The 15,157-nt window shown below is 54.3% G+C and overlaps 1 long non-coding RNA gene across 5 annotated transcripts in view; it reads left to right on the top strand.

The window, feature by feature from the left end:
* The window catches only part of LOC102161744 (uncharacterized), a 109,779-nt gene extending 94,912 nt beyond the window's left edge, over nucleotides 1-14,867 (top strand). Inside the window, exons 3-7 of one of the 5 annotated variants that reach the window (XR_014809499.1) lie at nucleotides 1,625-1,775; nucleotides 2,944-3,050; nucleotides 6,330-6,440; nucleotides 6,562-7,309; nucleotides 12,730-14,867. This is a non-coding gene — a long non-coding RNA (uncharacterized LOC102161744). Of the gene's footprint in view, nucleotides 1-1,624; nucleotides 1,776-2,943; nucleotides 3,051-3,361; nucleotides 5,626-6,329; nucleotides 6,441-6,561; nucleotides 10,563-12,729 lie in introns of those variants that run through there. The other 4 variants (XR_014809494.1, XR_014809498.1, XR_014809497.1 and 1 more) reach the window with 4 other exon arrangements.
* The last annotated feature ends 290 nt before the right edge of the window (nucleotides 14,868-15,157 follow it).

Raw genomic sequence — 15,157 nt, 5'->3', positions numbered from 1 at the left:
CCCCTGCCCTTGCCCTCAGGCCCTGGTCGTGCAGGCCTCGTGTTGTGGAGAAGCTCCTGAAGTGAGGTTCTGCCCTACAGCACAGGGAGCTGTATCCTATCACTTGCGGGGTTTTTTTGTTTGTTTGTTTGTTTTTGCTTTTTAGGGCTGCTCCTGCGGCATATGGAGGTTCCCAGGCTAGGGGTCGAGTTGGAGCTGCGTCTGCAGCCTACACCACAGCTCCCAGCAATGCTGGATCCCAGACCCACTGAGCGAGGCCAGGGATTGAACCTGCCTCCTCATGGATACTAGTTGGGTTCGTTAACCACTGCGCCACAGTGGGAACTCCCTCTACCACCACTTGTGATGGACCATGAAGGAAGATAACGTGAGAAAAAGAATGCGTGTGTGTGTGTGTGTGTGTGTGTGTGTGTCCACACATGACTGGATCACTTTGCTGTACAGCAAAAATTGACAGAACATTGCAAATCAACTATAAGAAATTTTTAAAAAATGAATAAGCTCCTTGTTACCGGGTGTCTTGCCGAACTACTTCCTTGCAATAAATTGCCCCAGACCAGCCTGCCAACCCACAGGGTGACCCGAGACCCACCGCACCCGGAAGGGGAGGGTGCGAGCCCCGGGACCCAGACGCAGGTCCGAGGCCACCGCCCATCTGCCCCGTCTGCGCGCGACCCTGGCTCCCCACCTGCCGGGTCCTCACAGCAGCCTCGAGCCTGGCTCCTGCCCCGTGGAAGGAGGGGGAGACGCGGCTCCTTTGTGGGGTCAGGCATGGACTTCACTGAGGGACAGGCCACAGCGGACCAGTCCTTCCTGCAGAGAATCCTCCACCCGGCCCCGACCATGGAGCCACCAAGGGGTGTCCAGAAACCCCACCCAGGCTACACCGACCAAGCAGGTCAGGGTTCCCAGGGCTGGGACGTCCCCCGGGATTCCCGGGCGTGGCTGAGGGGGAGGCCAGGTCAGCCTTGCTTTCCGCTGCCCCCTGGGTGGTTGTCTGTAGGCCGGCAGCCCTGGATCCCCAATGGGAAGGCTCAGCCCCGACGTCTCAGTAGAAGCCTGTACCGCAGCCCGGCCCTGGGTGACTCCTTGGACCTTAAAGTCCTGAAGCCCAGCCTGGAGTTCCTGTTGTGGCTCAGAAGTAACAAATCCGACTAGTAGTCATTAGGATTCGAGTTCAATCCCTGGCCCTGCTCAGTGGGTTAAGGATCCGGTGTTGCCGTGAGCTGTAGTGTAGGTCGCAGACGTGGTTCGGGTCTGGCGCTGCTGCAGCTGTGGTGTAGGCTTGGCAGGTGTAGCTCCAGTTCAACCCCTAGCCTGGGAACCTCCGTATGACTTGGGTGCGGCCCTAAAAAGGAAAAAAAAAAAAAAAAAAAAAAAAAGAGCCGGCCATACCCTCTCCGCACGCTGCTACTGGTGTGTGTTTCTCTGTGTCCTGATACCCCATATTCTTTCGAAGCCCCCTTCTGTTCTATCATCGGCAGGGTAGCCATTCACGCTGTGTCCAGGACGTTGCAGAAACAGGGTTGCAGTCATTTCAGGAGGTTTTGAGTAATAAAGGTGAGGCTCTGAGGGAAGGCTCGTCCAAATGCCTCCCTGTGACACGGGTGACTTCTCTCGGCAGGCATTTAAGGAGCATCAGTGCGTTACCCCGGTTTCACGGGAGCCGGTGTTATTCCAAGGGAAGCGATGAGTCACACAAGCCGTGTGGTACCTTTTCTTTGCATCGGCTGCCCACACTGCGGGTTTCCTTGGCGGCACAGGTATTCACAGAGGTAAGCGATCAATAGGCTCATTTGGACGAGATGTTTCTCGTTGCCTCTTACAGCCCGCTTCGCCCCTTCCCTGAAGTAAAGCTGACCTGCCTTGAGCCCCGTCCATCGCTGTGATAAAGAGCTAGGCGTCTCATGCTGGGGAGATGCTACCAGTTGAACTGGGTCCCCTAAGATAGGCTGAAGTCTGGCCACATGGCAGGTTTGTTTTCTTTTATTTGGGGGAGTGTTTGTTTTAAACCGGACAACGCGCCTCTGTGGGGGGGTCATCCTGTGTGTGGTGGGATGCCTGGCACCAGCTCCGGCCTCTGCCCACGGGGTGCCTGGAGTACCACCCCGGTCCTGACATCCAAAGCGCCTCCAGATCTTCCCATCGAGGGGAACCGAGGATGTATGCCGTCGGGCAGGAGGCGGACTGACGCATGTGTATGTTTTGAGTTGTGGACTCTGAGTCGGAATTGTGAGATGTTGGCTTAACTGGGACAAAGAAAGCAGTCCTCGTGGGCTGAATCGTGTCCCCCAAAGGTGGGTGGAAGTCCTAATCTGGGTGCCTGTGAGCGTGGACTGACCTGGAAACAGGGGCTGCAGGGGTAGCCGTGATGAGGTCCCCTGAAGGGGCCCCCGTCCGGGGTGACGCAGGTCCAGACCAATGCGGTCTGGGAGGACGCAGCCCTGCCCCCGCTCAGCTCACCCGAGGGCGACACTCGCAAGTGTAACCTCGCTCCCCCGCTGCTCACCCCGGTGGTGAGACCCGAGGATTCACAGGCGCGGCGAGCAGTTCTGCAGGCGGGTTCCACGCCCTGGTGCTGAGCTGTGGTGAGAACGTGGCCATGAATCCTTCCCCGCCGCCCGAGGATGTGGTTAGAGCAGATGCCTGTAAAGAAAGAAACGTGTACATGCGTGTAAGGAGCTTTGCCTTTGTGATGAACAGGGACAGGTGTCCAGGTGTGAGTGTGAGCAGGTGAGCGGGGACAGGTGGCCGGGTGTGAGTGTGAGGCTGCCATCCTGCCTCGTTAGCTGGGAGCCCTTGCGTGGGTTTCTCTAGCTGCATGAGAGCCACTCTTTGGTCTGAGCCTGGGCACCCAGGTCCCCTCCTTCGGAAACTACCTTTGGGAGTAGTTTAGGGAACTTTCTAGAAGTCTGGTGGTTTTACCCATGTGACATTCCACAGCTGGCCTGTCTCCTCATTCGTGACTTGAGGCTCCTCAGACACGAACTCTACCTGCCGGCGGAGATGACTTGGCATCCGTGGATGTGATCAAAAGAAGCCGCTCCTAGGTGAGTGCCACGGGGCTGAACGTGTTCCTGGCCTTTCGCCAGGTGTACCACTTAGTGAACAACTTGTGGCAACATCGGAGCCTCAGCCCGCTGAGCGAGGGCAGGGATCAAACCTGCATCCTCACGGACACTAGGTCAGGTTCTTAACCCACTGAGCTACGGTGGGAACACCTTTTTTTTTTTTTAAAGTATAGTTGATTCACAATATTGTGCCAATGTCTGCTGTACAGCGCGGTGACCCAGTCAGACATAGATATACGTTCCCTTCCCCCCTTTTATTATTTTTTTTTTTGTCTTTTTGTCTTTTCTAGGGCCGCACCCATGCCATATAGAGGTTCCCAGGCTAGGGGTCAAATCGGTGTAGCTGCCGGCCTACACCACAGCCACAGCAACTCGGGATCCGAGCTGCGTCTGCGACCTGCACCATAGCTCACGGCAACGCCGAATCCTTACGGAGCGAGGCCAGGGATGGAACCTGCAACCTCATGGTTTCTAGTCGGATTCGTTAACCACTGAGCCACAATGGGAACGTATACTATCTTCCGGCATGGTCTGTCCCAAGAGACTGGACAGAGCTCCCTGTGCCGCACAGCGGGACCTCACTGCTCGCCCATTCTGAATGTCACCGTTTGGTAGCTGGCAGGCTTCTTAAAGCCAGGAGCCCCCGCACTTGGCCGCAGTGGGTCACTGTGCACGTGTCATTATGTCTTGTCTTCTCTGCTCTGGTCCTTCTGCTCCTCACCGCCCTCCACACGCCGTGTTCACACCCCCTCGTGTCCTCACGGCGCATGGCGGGCTTTGGCGTTCTCAGGTCTCGCATGTCCGCGATGGGTCAGGATGCCAGGTGTCTGAGTCCAGGGACCGCCTCTGCCCTGCATGTCGCAGGACAGCCTTGCTCATTGTGCGCTTCCTGGCAGAGGTGGCCCCTGTGAATGCTCATCTCTGCTGTGGCCTCACCAAGCGTTGCTGCAGGACTTCTCAGAGCCTTTGGAAACTGTGATCAGTAAGGATACAGGGCCCAGCCTCTCCCAAAGGTACTCAACCCCACACGCTGCCCTGTTCCCAAACCTTCGTTTTGAAGAGACTCCAATCTCTCAGGAAGTTGCAGAACCCGTCCACAGAGGTCCCGGGTTTGCTCCCTGTGTTTACTTTGTGGTCACAGCCATTTGCAGGCTCGGATTCTTTGAGAAACTGCCTCGGACAGCCAGGCCCTGGTTTTTACCCACGGTCTCCTGCTTCTGCCAAGACAAAGAGGATCAACGCCCGCACGAAAACGGAGGGGTCCTCACATTTAGCCAAGGACATCCATTCGTTTGCAAACAGCACGCACAACTGCTGAGTGCAAGCGCGGCTCCTGTGTGCAGAGGGCCAGACCCCTCGTGTGCATGTGTCAATTTTTAGCAGCAGTTCCAGGCAAATTAAATTAAATTAAATTAAAACCCAGCTGTCGCAGATGTCCTGGCCCCGCCCTGCCTTTGAGTGGCTCTCCTTCCTCGGCCCCTGCAGCCCCGGCCCACTTCTCCCATCACGTGAGACATGGGCCCTGGGCCCCGGGCCGCCGCCGGCTGCACCTCTGCATGAGCCGGGCCTGCTGTCTCGTGGGAGCTCCTGCCTCTGCCTGGAGAAACCGCGGTTGGGCTACAGGCCTCGGCTGGATGTTCTCACCCACGAAGGCTGGTGCTCCGCTAAAACCACCCCCTTCCCTCCCCTGCTTTCAGGGCCACATGGTATCGGTCAGAATTTTCCTGCCTGGGCCAGAAACCCAGCTGAGACTGACTTCTGCAAAAGGGGGTCATTTACTGACCAAACTTGGGAAAGACGGAGATGCCAGGAAGCAGAGCCTGGGCTGAGGGCAAAGCCGTCCTGGCCTCGCTCCGAGCATCATCAGCCAGTGTCCCAAAGCCCGTCCGTGGGAGAGCCCACGGTGGCCATGACCCGACCACAGCCCACGGCCACCCCCGGAAGGAAGGGCTCTGTCCCCCCGCAGCACAGCAAGTCTGGGAAGGACGCTGGGGCCCTTGCTGGGCCGGGGGCCGCCGAGACGGGGCTGGGCCGGGATGTCTGTAGGCAGCTTCCTCTCGGAGCACAGAGTCAGGCTAGTGGGACACGAGCTGGGCCAGTGATGGAGGACGGAGCATGAGCTGCCACTTGCAGGACGGTCCCACTTCTACCAAGAGTGGAGCACCGCTGACACCCTGGACACACACGGACCTGCTGTGCCTGCCTTCCGGATGGACAGCTCAGTGGCGGAAAACGTAGTATCTTCCTGACCTTTCTGCCTCCGGAGAGCAGCGTGGGGGCCCAGGAATGTTTGCTGAGTCGAATAGTCATAACTAAGGTTATTTTTCAGGGACGAACTTAACGTAGCAGGATTCGTGAAGTTGGTGAGATTTCGGATCTTTGCATATTTTCATTGAACCGTGGTGGTGGTGGGGGAGGGGTCAAGGAGGAGGCTGAGATTTCCTCAAGGTCACCTTTCCTCCATCGCAGACCTGTTTATCTGCCCTCACCTGTCATTAATTCTCCAATGGAGATTAAAAAAAATAATAAGAATAAAGCAAAGATTTACTGTCAAGTTGCTACCTTGTTAGCTTGTTCTCTATTAAAGATGAAATTATCCAATAGGGCTTCCTTTTGGATTGGCGCAGTTATGATGAAGAGTCAGAAAAACACTTTCATGGATTTGAACTTGCCAAGTTCAGTATCGCTGTATTTTATGTACCTGGCCGACCCCCTTTGAGTCCTATGGGCAGCATTAGATAAAGTAGTTAATATTCCAATAACTCGAAAAAGAGGTGTTCATTTTAGATGCAGTGTCCCAGGCTTTCTGGAATAAAAGGTCCCTCGCATTCACATAGCGGTGCTTTGGAAAAACCCAGAGTTTGCCTCTTGCAGAGCTAGGCCTGGAGTGTGCACAGGGCCCCGGGGTGGAAAATGGTCTGCAGACCCCACCCTCTCAACTGCACTGGGCAGTGTCTCACCTTCATTTCCAACGTCAGCGCCTTGGTCTAGGCCTGCACTGCCTCTCCCCGGACCAGGATGGGCACGCCTTTTACGCAAAGAGCCAGACAGTAAATGCATCAGGCTTTTGGGTGTCCAGTTCTGGCCCAGCTGCTCGGCTCTGCCGTGATGGAAGTGGCCACGGACTGGCAGCAAGTGGATGTGACCGGATTCCAGTGCCCCCCAGGCTGCGGGCTGCATGGGCTATCCCCTGGGAAGTGTCCTTGGCCACCCCATCCAGGTCAGTGGCCTGTGTGCTTGGCTTCTCTCTGTCCCCAGGTTCTTACATGCTGTGTAACATCTAAGAGACGCGCCACGGAAGTAGTTGGAAGCCGCTGAGGGCCCAGCCCACACGCCCGCCAGGCTGCCAGCCTATTACTGAGCTGTCAGGTATTATTTCAACTTCATTAACTTAAAGGATTTGGAGCTCTTTTTAGATTTACTAAGAATTAAAAACTCATCCCCCTTCCAACAACACAATCTCCGCATTTGATTATTGTTTTATGAACAGTTGTTGCAGACACATGGAACCTGGCATCTCTGATTGGAAACCCTTGAAAACACATTCCTCTGGGTGGTAAAGTCCGATCAAGGCCTAGACGAGAGGTGTTTTGTGTTTTGTTTAAACAAGAGGACCTCGGACACAGGCGAATGATGAAACGGTCTGCTCGCTGGTAGCAAGAATATCGTTTACCGTGAAACTCGGTGTCAGGTCTGACATGCTTTGCATATCTTTGGGGTTAATCATTCCTGAGATGAATTCCACACTTGTTCCTCTGCATCGCAGCAAAAAGGCTTTGCTTTTTGTTCTGAGGGACAGGAGGTGCCATGGCTCTGCCAGCCTCCTCCTGCCTGGACATAACTCCATGCCCGGTGGGGACGTCCCTGGGGGCGGCACGAAGCTCATGTGTCCTGTGCTGGGGGCACAGCCACCCCCAGAATGAACCCCCATGTCAGAGCGAGATTCGGGTCAATGACCCACCAGCCCCACCGGCAGCCTCCTCTAAGTCACTGCGCTTTCAAGAAACGGTTGGAGGATCCCAGAGTCAGACTCCCTCCCAGACCAAGCAGCCGTGGGGCTGATGGCCTGTGCTCGGCCCAGGGGCCAGGGAGGTGCAAAAGCCACTGCCCGTGTGTCCCCCCCTGTGCTGGGGTGGGGCGGGGAGCACCCACAGCGGGGACACAGACAAACACGACCAATGAGGTCCAGGGCACTGCCAGGTCCCTCGTCACGTCTTCCCACCCTCACACTGGCCTGTGTGAAATGAGAGCCGACTGACCCATCCAGTGCGTTATTTCTTTTTTGTTTTTCTTTTTAGGGCGGCATCTGCGGAGGTTCCCAGGCTAGGGGTCGAATTGGAGCTACAGCTGCTGGCCTACACCACAGCCACAGCAACACCAGATCCGAGCCGCGTCTGTGATCTGTGCCTCGGCTTGTGGCAACACCAGATCCTTAACCCACTGAGCAAGGCCAGGGATGGAACCCGCATCCTCATGGACACTATGTCAGGTTCTTAACCCACTGGGCCACAGCGGGAACGGCCCCAGTGCATTATTTCTAATGATTTGGTTCCTGCCTGCAAGGGGTCTGTCTGGCAGGTGAAACACATTCATGCGAAAAGATGACTCCTACAGCCGACCTCTCAGGAGTGACCTCTGTGCGTTGCCTGATCGCCCTGTGCCTCGGTGTTCTCATCTGTAACATGGGGGTTAAGACTACCTTGCAGAAGAGATAGGAAGTCAAAGTACTGTCTGCAAAGCATCTAGCACGGACCAAGTGTGACCACACGTGCTTAAAAAATGGCGATTATTATTATTGTTATTGTTTAACTAAGAAAGAAACAGGAGATTAGGATTTGGAATAAGCGAGGCTGGGGTGGTGGCTGCTGTCTAGAGACTGCTAAATAGGCACAGGATCAGCGCCGGGCACTGGTGGAGGCCCACGTGGCAGTAGAACCGGGAAAGGGCAGCTTCCGGGCTCTCGTGCCAGCTCTGCACTTGGCTTCAGGCTTCTCTCAGAGCGTCATCTATCGAAGACCAGGACAGGAGCAGGTGTCACCCACGCCCTCTCAGCTGGCTCCACACCAGGGCCTCAGGAGCCCCCACAGCAACACGCGGAGCTCATGATGAAGCCTCACCCACAGAAGCAGGAAGGACTCACGCGAGTGTTGGAAGCCGTGCTGAACTGGCGTCTCCACTGTGGTAACTGGCTCAGCCTGGACTCTCTGAGTGGCCACAGAGGAGAGGAGAGCTGAGCTGGTGCTTCCTTGCGGGAGGTATAAAGTATTATTTCATGCGTGTATTTGAAGGACTATTATTATTATTATTACTGTCTTTTTAGGGCCACACCCACAACATATGGAAGTTCCCAGGCTAGGGGTTGACTGGGAGCTGCGGCAGCTGGCCTATATCACAGCCACAGCAATGCAGGATCCGAGCTGTGTCTTTGACCTACACCGAAGCTCATGGCAACGCTGGATCCTTAACCCACTGAGCGAGGCCAGGGATCGAACCCACATCCTCATGGATACTAGTCAGGTTTGTTAAGTGCTGAGCCACAGTGAGAACTCCTAGAAGGATTATTTTAATGATTTAATTGAATTCTATCCCTCTCTCACCATGGAAATGCAAAGTATAAAAGGAAAACCTTTGGATTTTGTGCACACCAGGACCGAACAGGGGGGAGTGGGCAGTTTTCTATCAAAAGGTTTCTGCAGACAGTTTCACCCGTAGCTACCACTGGATGTGGGTCATTGCATCGGTCAGCCTTCTTAGGTGTAAGCAACAGAAACCAAGTTTGCTATTGTAAGCAAAATGGAATTGATTAAAAAGGTATTGGGACGAGTTCCCTGGTGGCCTAGTGGTTAAAGAGCTAGAAGTGCTACTGCTGTGGCTCAGAGCACTGCTGTGGCGCAGGTTGGATGCCAGGCCTGGAAACCTCTGTATGCCACAGGCGTGCCCCCCTGCCGCCCCCAAAGGGTATTGAGATGCTCAAAAAACTCTCTAAGAAGGATGAAGATCCAGGCTTGGAAGCTATGCAGCCAGGAACAGCCTTCTCCACCCACATCAAGAAGTGCTGCTGCTGGGAGTGTGTGCAGGGGAGATAGATTAGGAATTCGGGGTTAACATTTACACACTACTGAATATAAAATAGATAAACAACAAGGATCTACTGCCTAGCGCAGGGACCTCTATATCCTATAATAACCTATAATGGAAAAGAATCTGAAAAAAATGTGTGTGTGTGTGTGTGTATCTGAGTCACTTCACTGTACACTTGAAACTAACACGACATTGTCAATCAACTCTACCTTAATCTAAAACTGCCACTGCTGCTGCTCCAGAAGCACCCGACGCGGGCATCATCCCTGGCACTGCGGATGCCAGGCAGAGCCCCTGCTTCCGCCGTGGCGTGGATTCTGCACCATCTCGACTTCTTCACGCCAGGGGCTTCTGACTCAAGGCTTGGCCTAGTTGACGGTTGGTGGAGCTCATGGGATATGTCCATTCCCATCAACCCAGGACCCTGGCAAGGGGCGCCATCGGCCTAGTCAGTCTGTACCGGGAGGCGTGCTCTGCCGTTTAAGGCAGGAGCTGCCGTGAACACGAGTTTCTTGCGAAATGTTTATTTCACCCGGAAGGGCTGCTCTGGGTGCGTTTGCTTTTATCTCAGATGCTCCTTCCAGATTTCCAGTGATATTTTGTTCAAATCCCTGTAGCCACTCATTTGGCCTTTCTTGGAGCAGAACTAATTATAAGTATAAGCAGAAGAGGAATATCATTAGGAGCCATGTGCCGCGGCCGCAGCCATCACCACAGTAATGATACGTCACGCAGGGTAGGCTGTAGAGTTTACAAAGCACCGTCCTCTCCGTGTGACTGCTTTAATGTTCACGCGTCGCAAGCCTCGTGCGTGAGCCTGTAATAACAGTCACTAACTTAGTTCGCACGACCTGCTAATCACTGAGGCCTGCCTGGGCCCATTTGCTTGTCCAAGCCCTGCCACCTTTACCACGAGGGAGGTCCCGGTGTTTCTTCTCTTTGTCAGACGAGGACATAGACTAAAGAATTTAAGTAACATCCCCAAGGCATGCAGCTCATACATGGTAGACCCCGGGTTCAAATATGTGTCCATCTCAGTCTAAAGTCTAAGAATTTGCCTCCCTTCTCATTCCCTTTATTGTCTAATTTGGGGGCAACTGAAGTCTAATCGCAATTGGGGGCAGTTCATTCAAGGCCACCCCACTTCTAACTCCATTTCCCCAGGGGCTGAGGACGTGGCAGCTGCTACGAGAAAGTGGGGTGACAACTTTGAGAGAGTTAGAGAGTGGGGTTCCACTACTTAATCGCCCGACTCCCCGACGTCACCACCCTATCCAGGTCCTGCACAGAATTCCGAGTGGCCCGGCTGGAAGGCAGACACATGGGTTGGCATCTTGGTCAATTCCTTAACCTCCTTGAGCCGCAGGCTCTCTTTATAGAGCAGTTGGAGTAAACGAGCTCTTTCCTGAACTGTCTTTGTAGTGCCTGACGCTCAAATATGCTGCAGCCCTTTCCGCCTCCACACACCTGTTCTCTTTCCCCTTTTATCCAGAAGGCTGCCCTTCCTCCGTCCTCATGGAATACTTCAGGAGACAGTGTGCCCGGGTCATGGGTTTGCCCACTGAGGTTGACCAGACGTCCTGGCATTCTTCCTGTTTTGTGCCAGATGCATTCATGGAGCTTTGGACCTCATAAAACCAAGACATCTGGGGAGGGAGTGCAATGGACGAGGAGTTTGGGGTAGTGGATGAAAACGATTCCATGTAGAATGGACAGACAGTGAGGTCCTGCTGTTTAGCACAGGGAACTATATCCAGTCTCCTGGTAGAAAATAATATTTAAAAAAAAGGAGTTCCCGTGGTGGCTCAGCAGGTTAAGAACCCGGCTAGTATCCATGAGGATACAGGTTCCATCCCTGGCCTTGCTCAGCGGGTTAAAGGATCCCGCGTTGCTACAAGCTGTGGTGTGGGTCATGGATGCGGCTTGGATCTAGCATGGCTGTGGTTGTGGCGTAAGCTGGCAGCTATGGCTCCAATTGGACCCCTAGCTTGGGAACCTCCATATGCCATGAATGAGGCCCTAAAAAAATAAACAAAAAGAATGTGTGTGTGTGTAGAGAGAGTCATATACATATAGATAAATGACTGAGTCTCTTTATTGTATACAGCAAATGGCACAACATTGTAACTCAACTATAATTTTAATTTAAAAAAATGAAACAAAGACATCTCATATTAGATGTCCGTGTCTTCCCATCGCACAGGAAATATCAAGCCTGAGCTAACAATTTCCCTCATGTCTGGAAGCAGAGACACCTTCTTTTTTTTTTTTTTTTTTTTTTGTCTTTTTAGGGCTGCGCCTGCGGCATATGGGGGTTCCCAGGCTAGGGGTCTAATCGGAGCTGTAGCCACTGGCCTACACCGCAGCCACAGCAACACCAGATCCTGAACCCACTGAGTGAGCCCAGGGATCGAACCTGCAACCTCATGGTTCCTCGTTGGATTCATTTCCGCTGAGCCACGACGGGAACTCCAGAGACAGCTTCTTAAATATCAGAGAATCTCAAAACCAGACTTTGCTGGTGGATCAAGACCAGCGGTGAACGGGTAGTTGGTACTTATTCATCTACTCTCCTGAAAGTGGATCCTGAAACACTCTAGTGACAGCTGCAGGTTAGTCCGGCCCTGTGCCAGGTTGCTGCTGGGGGCCAAGGTCATTCACTCTGGAACTAGGTTTCTCCAGGGCTGGGACCTTTGCATCTGGTACCCAGGAGGGTCCAGTAATTGTTGGTGGCTGGCTGGCTGGTCCCAGCCGCCTCAAAGTGGAGCTACGTAGAAAGGACACTTCCAGTTCTTGTGACACCAGGGGACAAAGCAAGGTGCTGCTTCCTCCGGGCTTTTGGCAGAAACTTTCCCTCTTGAGTGATTTAAGTTCATGTGTAAAACAGAAAACGGAAGAAAGGAAGTGAGCTTCGGGGATGACCTCAGTTCAGCCGGGGAGGGACCATCCCCAGGGTCGCGGGCCGGCTGTGGCCACCGCGACAGCAAGGCCACTTCGGCTGTCTGAGGGAGTCCCCCTCACGCCCACAGTCGTCTGTCCTGGGCTTGAGAAGGAAGTGGCACCAGAAGTCAAGAAATCTATTTTAAGTTTTTTCTTTTTTGACTGTACAGGATGAGTAAGTGTGAAGAAAATTTCCCTCGATGCTGGCACAGCCTTGGGCAGCTAGTTACAGCTTCATTTCAAAATGCTGTGGACTTTGTCGAAAGCTGCTAAGAGGCTTTGCAGTCATGGTTTCTGGGGCAGATGGGAGCAGCCACTTACAAAGGACCTGCTGTCTGTCCAGTGTGTGCCCTTACCGCGCCACTGCTCAGGAAGCTGGGTTTTATCTTCATGCTGGAGGAAGGACTGTAAGCCTCAGGTTTAAAATATTAGCTTTAGGAGTTCCCGTCCTGGGGCAGAGGAAACGAATCTGACTCGTATCCATGAGGATGCAGGTTCGATCCCTGGCCTCGCTCAGTGTGTCAGAGATCCAGTGTTGCCGTGAGCTGTGGTGGCTCAGGTGGCACACAGCTCTCAGATCAGGTGTTGCTGTGGCTGTGCTGTAGGCCAGCAGCTGCAGTTCCAATTCGACCCCTAGCCTGTGGAACCTCCATTTATTGTAAAAAGCAAATACAATACAATGAAATAAATTAAATATTAGGTTTAAAAAAAGAAATACTCAGGGAGTCCCTGTCATGTCTAAGGGCTTACATATGCTGAACCCCAGCCAAGGTTCTTTAGGAGGCCACAGCCCCAGACAAAATTTCATATGAAGAGATAAGACGGGACTATTCAGAATAGAAAAAAAAAAAAAACTTCTGTAATCTAGTGTTATTTTGGAGTAATACTTTCACATCGGGAAAACCTAGACTGCAGAGCATCTCTGAGGGCGTGGGCCTTCTCCACGCTGATTGGCCGGGAGAGGAGAGAAGCACCCAATGGCCTTGGGGACCGGGGAAGGACCACATGGCAGGAGCCACTGGAAAGTCCTACTTGGGGGAGAATCCTGAGAAAACTCAGAAGAGGGAAGTGCGAGCCTGTTCAGAGATGGTTGGCAAAGCTCCGATTTGGGAGATCTAGTAATGATTTGGCTCTGGGCACACGGAGGTGCGGGAGTGGGCATGAAGTCACGGTCACGGGCTGGACCTGGTGCGGTGAGGGTCTCCGGACCCTCTTGATGGCAGAGGCGGCGGGCAGGAGCCCCTCGCCCAGCGCCTCGAGAAGCGATGTCGAGATGGGCCGGTGCGTGGCCCCATCCTCTTAGGAGGAGCAGCAAACACTGCAAGGAGGAGCGTGGATTCCAGGGCCAGGCTGCTGGAGCGGCATCCTGACTGGGCCCCCGCCACCTGGGGGGTGAAGGCTCCTACCCAACCTGTGTGATTTGGGGGTGACGCTGCACAGATCGCGCGGAGGACAGGGCCCTGTACAGGCTCAGCACACAGCTGTTCGCAGCTCGCCTCAGACCCTGGCAAGCGGCGCCTGCCTGGCCCCAGCTTTGTGGCCCCAGTCTAGCCCCACACCCGATGGGGCAAGCATGTGAGCCCTGGAGCCCACGTCCTTCCCCTGGACCACGCAGGTCACGCGGAGCCCGAATTTCCCTCTGAGCTACCTGTTCCCACCTTCAGGGCCTGCCTGTCATCCCAGAGCGCCACTCCCAGGCCCCAGGGGTAAAGCCGGCAGCTGGTGTCGGGTGTGGCCGAGGATGGGAGGCCTCTCGGGTGCTGGGGGAGAAGAGGGAGCAGGTCGCAGGCTGAGAGCAGGATTGTCCTCACGTTACTGACCTCAAAGAGCCAGAAATCCTGCATTTGACCCTGGTCTTCTGGTCTTTATGAAGGTATACGCGCAAAGGCGGGACAACTTCTGACATTTGGGGCTGCGGTGCGGTGGCCTCTGCTCGAGCCTGGCTGGGGCCCCGCAGGCATCCGGGCAGGACGGTTCCCACAGTCCTCTGGTTTTCCATCACCAGCCGCTGTGCCGGAGGCCCTGACGCTCCCTGCTGGACACGAGAGTCCGTCACGACCCAGGACACATGGTTAGGGCTTCATTCTCACACGCTGCTTGGCGGGAAGTTTGAGCCAAACCTTGGAGGGACGACAGCAGGAACAGGCCACTGTCCTCGGAGGGGCCAATGCAGCCATCGGGGAGCGGCCACCTCACCCCCAGAAGCAGGAGTTGGTGGACCCTCGCTCCGTCACAAGGCTCAGGTCCCCCTTGTCCCAGCTTCGCGCTGTCTTTGACTCAGCAGAGTTCCCCATCTGGAAACTCAGGTGAAGGGAACACGCAGAGGAGTTCCCATCGTGGCCCAGTGGGGTAAGAATCCAACTGCAGCAACTCGGGTCGCTGCAGAGGTGTGGGCTTGATCTCCCGCCAGGTGCAGTGGGGTAAAGGATCCAGTGCTGCACCTGTGGCGTAGGTCACAGGTGTGGCTCAGATTCGATTCCTGGCCCGGGAACTTCCATATGCCGAGGGTGAGGCCATTAAAGGAAACAAATGAGCAGGAGGAGACCGTGAGCCACAGGCCCAGGGGAGCAAGGACCCCTGCTTCCTCGCCGTGTGTTCTGAGCCCCAGCCCCAGGCCTGGCAGGTGTGCAGCCTGCAGCTGTTGAACCTGCGAAGGAACATGGCCAAGGATCTGTGAACAAAGCTGCGCACTAAGGCTTTATTTGTAACAGGGAAAATGTGGGACACCCTCTAAAGCCTAAAATTAGAAAAATGATTAAATGAAATATTGGACTCTAATTAAAAGATGTCTTAAATACCAATGGGATGGGAAAATCCTCGCAGTAGAGTTTTAAGTGAAAAAGCAAGATTTAAAATTGTTATTATTATTATTTTGTCTTTTTGCCTTTTCTAGGGTCACACCCGCAGCATATGGAGGTTCCCAGGCTAGGGGTTGAATCGGAGCTGTAGTCACCGGCCTACACCAGAGCCACGGCAACGCGGGATCTGAGCCGCATCTGTGACCTACACCACAGCTCACAGCAAGGCTGGATCCTTAACCCGCTAAACGAGGCCCGGGATCGAAC

Source organism: Sus scrofa, chromosome 7 (genome assembly GCF_054392235.1).
Source record: "Sus scrofa isolate SSC_HxYL_T2T_F1_AM1 chromosome 7, Sscrofa_HxYL_maternal_Yorkshire_Landrace_v2.0, whole genome shotgun sequence".
Lineage (NCBI taxonomy): Eukaryota > Metazoa > Chordata > Mammalia > Artiodactyla > Suidae > Sus > Sus scrofa.
Note: the sequence above shows the minus strand (reverse complement) of the source record. Positions and strands in the feature narration are given on the sequence as shown.